Source organism: Haliotis rufescens, unplaced genomic scaffold, assembly GCF_023055435.1.
Source record: "Haliotis rufescens isolate VD_foot unplaced genomic scaffold, xgHalRufe1.0.p SCAF_29, whole genome shotgun sequence".
NCBI lineage: Eukaryota > Metazoa > Mollusca > Gastropoda > Lepetellida > Haliotidae > Haliotis > Haliotis rufescens.
Window position 1 is genome coordinate 5,866,127 of NW_025963990.1, and position 5,100 is coordinate 5,871,226.

Here is a 5,100-nt window from a genome sequence, read left to right on the forward strand (position 1 = left end):
CTGCGGGACACATACCAACGGGACTGTACATGACGGCTGGTGGATAGGGACCTCTGTAGGTCTTGTTGGCTTCGGTATTGAAAAAGTGCGGAAAATACCCTTTTTTCAGTTCTTTCAGCCCAAAGCTCTTTGGAAATGCTTTCAGTAGGTAGGGTATGACATTTGAGCTGTCTTCGAAACACAACCGTCCCAGGGTCACCTGTAAAATTTGTTGTCCATTTCGAATCTTGGTTTCACCAGAAGGGGGTACAGGCCCTTCAGGATCAAGTGCATATCATAGGATCGTGCGTTATGTGCCATCACATAAATGCGGTCCTCCTTCTGCACTGTAGTGGTGGTGGTGTTCTTTGTCTTCTTTGTCTTCTCCTTCCCCTTTTCCTCCTCCAACGGGGTGGTTCTTTGTGTGTAGAAATACATAGTGTTTCTGATATTATCGTACTTTTGACAGGTGTAGAAAAAGTGAATTGCATCTTCAAAGTGATTTCCACAATATCATTTACGTAAAAGAAAAGAGAAATGACGACATCGTGCAAAACCTGGCGGACACCGAATATACAATCAGAACAGTTAGTAAAACCTTCATTTAATGAGATACAAGACTTAACATTTTGATACATATTTCTTATCAATCGAAATAGCTTACCCTTTACATTGGAATTCCATTATGTCAATAAAAGACCACTTCTAGAAACAGAATCATCCCTTTAGAGGAAAGAACTGTATCATCTGATTCACACCACTGACACTCCAATTTGTTCACGAGTCCGATTTACAACAAGACCGGTATGTGTAGTTTAACACCAGTTTTTGCTAAATTGTTCAATGATGTATTGATCTCACTGTGTTTCCAACACAGTGATTTATCTGTGTGCCAGGATCTGTTTCCTACATTCGTTTATTGTTGTTACTATTCGCCTATGACATGGTATTGTTCAGCGAATAAGTTTGCGGTTTGCAAAGTGGACTGAATTTGCTTAAACAATACTGTGACAAATAGGGCATCAATGTTGATATATTAATGAAAATATAGCCCTGTACTCTCCTCAACATACATTTACCTCCAATCCCTATTCATTTGCGTATAAACCCTCACAGTACGTTGGAACGTTGGAGCTTCCGACGACGTTCATGTCCTGTTTGGCCATCACTCTATGAAGGTTCATACGCCAATGAACTCACATAAAGTTGAAGTCAATTCTTATAATTTTTATATCACTATTTTTCACCTGGAATGACACCAAAACACAATTCTATTTTGTATGTGTGGCTTCATGCTGGCACCATACAATTACTAGCTGTATCGCGGAATAAAATAGGTCCTCAAACAGAGAGGTGACATGAGAGTATGTGTGCGCAACTTGCTGTACAGGGAACAGCTGATGTAGTTTGTTTGCTACAAATGTATTCATATAATATCATCATTGGACGAGAGAGGTGTGTTAAGAACGACCGCAGTCAGTCGGTGAGAATGACAGCGCGTCGTAATACATGTACATAAAGTACATGACGTCAAAATGGCGGACCCGACAAACGTGACGGGAGAGATCTCCGAAGTTGTTATTGAACATGTGGCGGTTACATTTATTCGTAATCATTAATCACTGAAAGGTGAGAGCTGATTATAAGGATGGGTCAAGTAGACACTAAGGTAAATTCATAGATTGCTGTAGGCTGTCACTGTCAGTCAGGCACGGGTCGAGTCGATACTACGATAGTTTGGATGTGCATTTATTCGTTTCTTCACCAAGATAAGTCGTAGTGAGGATATTCGTAAACGTCTATGCAGGCAAACTCTCTGATGTTTCTCAATGTGTTCTAAAACGCTTGTTTACGATTAAAGGTGACAACGTTTCTGTACGGTATAACTGCATTAAGGTGTGAATGGGGACGCTACTACAATTACCTAAACGTATTGTTGTTCCGTGTCGTCATTGTCAGTTAAGCCATGACGTTGCAGCTCTCCTGGTCAGCACCGGGTCATATAAGTCAAGAGATGATTGGTCTATCGACGCTTACTCCGAATTGTCTCCATCAGCAGTCATACTCGCATGATAAAGTAACGCAACAGCCGGCTTTACACTCACACTAGTTTTACTTTCTCATCACTCCATCTATCAATACACGACAGGATCAGACCGACCAGGCTCGATAATGAGTGGGGAAGTTGGAACGATCAGGATTCAACTCGATCGCTGGTAAAACCGCGAAGCCCTTTCCTAACAGTGGCAATATAATTTTAAAGTGTTCGGGCCTGAACTTTCTTTGTCACATGTCTTCATAGATGAACTTAATTGGTTAAGAACAATATCAGACCCTTAACTCGTGTTTGTGTCGTGATCGCAAACTACCGGAACGTCCCAACCGATTAGAGACGTCTATTGAATAAATGGCGACTTCAACACCGAAGCTTGCTATCCCGAAATATTCTGTAACTGTCATCCCCCTATTGATTTCCTGTTTGTTGCCGCAAATTCGGCGGCACTTTGACTCGTGTTAAAGCTATAAGGATCAATTTAAAGAGACACCTTGTTATACTTTTACTTATACTTGCTTATACTTTAAAGCTGTATATCTTGTAAACTTCAAATTAAAATATACTCTTCAAAAAAAAAGAAACGCAAAGCCAAATTTGTGTGATAAAGGAAAATACATTAATACTAGGTATTGAGCCAAAATATTGTGGAGAGAACACTTGGTGGCTGTAGTGATCTCAATAGCGGCCTGACATCTCCTGCGCATGTAGGGACACACTCATGGAGACACATTGTCACAAAGTCATGTAGGTACAGATCCATAGATATACAAACTCATGCACTAATGTAGGTACTCCCCTAATATATACATACTGATTCACTAATGTAACAGACACTTGTTCATTAATATCAGAACACAGTCTCTATCTTTAGCTAATGTTGCCACTCAACTAGGGTACTCATCGTTGCAGCATTAAAAACCAAACATGAACTCGAATGATCTTTTATATTTATTTGTAGAATCCAACAAAGCACAATATATTATTATTTGAAGGTAATACTGGTAAATACATACATTTCCCTGAATAAATTAAAGCGGAATAACTTTCCCCCTAATCCGAAATATAGTTAACAGCATGATCCATCTGTTCCTGTTAATCTTACTATCACCAGTATCACTGATATGTAATACCGTTTGCATTCTGTAGATCGAATCATTTTGATAATGCCGCATCAATGGAAATGTTAAAAATCATTTTTAAAATTTTCCACATGTTTATTATATTCGTCACAATGCACGTTTAAGTGACTCCTTCTGACCAAAGACATCCCTATGAGATATTCTTGTGACACAGCTACCCCTATACCCAATCCTCCGATGCCTATAAAATAAATCAAGGAAAAAATACAATAAAAACTTTTTATTGAGTACCCGAAATGAATTCAATTCGTAACCTAGTACGACATAACTATTGTCGTCACTGATATGAACCGTTAAATTAACAAGCTGGGTAATACAGACCAGCGATGGTTAGGAAGCTGATTCAACACTATTTGATTCAACACTATTTCGCCGGTAGGGTTGAAATGTACAGATACTGTTTACATCAGTCTTCAAGCGCAATCTCTAGTTGCAAAGTACCAACGGTCTCGCTTTCTTTCAACAGAGAGTAAAGGGAAATCAATCCAGTCCGACCCCAAGAGATGACAGTCAGATGTTTTGGCATTGTATTGGTAACTGGTGCACTTGAATGAGGTCATAGTTTCACATTCAAGGCGACAGGTCTGGATATAGTGAAACAAGAATCTGCGAAGGATTGAATGTCCGGTGTGATGTCCTTTGTACACCGTCCATAGATCTCCATACACTTCACAGCCTTGAAAAAGAAATCAGTGTTGAAACAGTCATCAGGATACATGTATATCGCATACAGCACACAATTAGCATGTTTAAACAAGGAGGATTACATCATCTTGGTGAGTGAGTGAGGTTATCACCGCTTCAACATTTGTTTAGTTATATCATGACGTGTCAGCTATGTAGGCCCGATTTGACGCAGGTCTTAGACGTGTATCTCTTTATTAAAACACACGAGCAGGATATGATACTGTCAAACCTAGAGTGAGTGAGTGAATATAGTTTTACACCACTTTTAGCAATAATCCAGCAATATCACGGCGGGGGACTCTAGACATGGCTTCACACACTGTACCCATGTGAGGAATTGAACTCTGGTCCTCGGTTTGACGAACGAACGCTTTAACTACTAGGGCACCCCCTACACACCGTCAAACTAAGAAACATGATTCCTACGGCTCTGGAATGTGAGCCCATTTCTGGAGGAAAATATGAGGAGATATAGGCGCCGTATATTGTTCTCAGGCACTCGTGAAGAGCAACCTCCTCGTGGTGAGTGCTGGGTAACGCTAATCGCTCTTCCCCCGTGTGGAACCGGGGCAGAATATTTCCACAGCCTCCCATTGCTGGTCGTATGAGGCGACTAAAATGGGCAACCTGTTTGCCGTGGGTTGCGTCCCTGTGTCGGCGGAGGACGGGAGTGTGGTAGTTGAGGGCACTGGTTCCTGGAACTGTGTTCCTTTGCCCAACACACTACTTCGACCCTTACTTCGCCTAGACGGGTGGTAAGATGGGCCCGGTCTTATCAATCGGCTGGTCATGCCAGGCCCTGTGCGTAATATTGTATATGCACACCTGTGTTGTATTTTACTGTATATTTTGGTCTTGGCCATGCATAACTTGTGTGATTACTCAATTTTGGATGTAATAAATTGCCTAGAGTCTTACGCCAGAAGGCGGTGGCTCATGGGCCAATCTGGTGATGTTGACCTCTGTATTCTGTATGTCTCCAGTTTCTTGTCATGGACTGAACCTTCCTGGCACTACATCTGGTAGATAAATATAGCTATTCAAGTCATATTTGCTGGTGTATAACATCCCTGTATCCCTGGTGTTTGCATCCTGGATATCCGGTGCAATATAACACTGTCCTTGTTGACACTCGATGGCGGGTGGGGAACAGGGGTGCTGAATTATATTCTTTTCATCATGGCTCAACAACAATCTGGTTCTTCTCGAAATGAAAAAAAGAGACGTCTAGAGGAAATT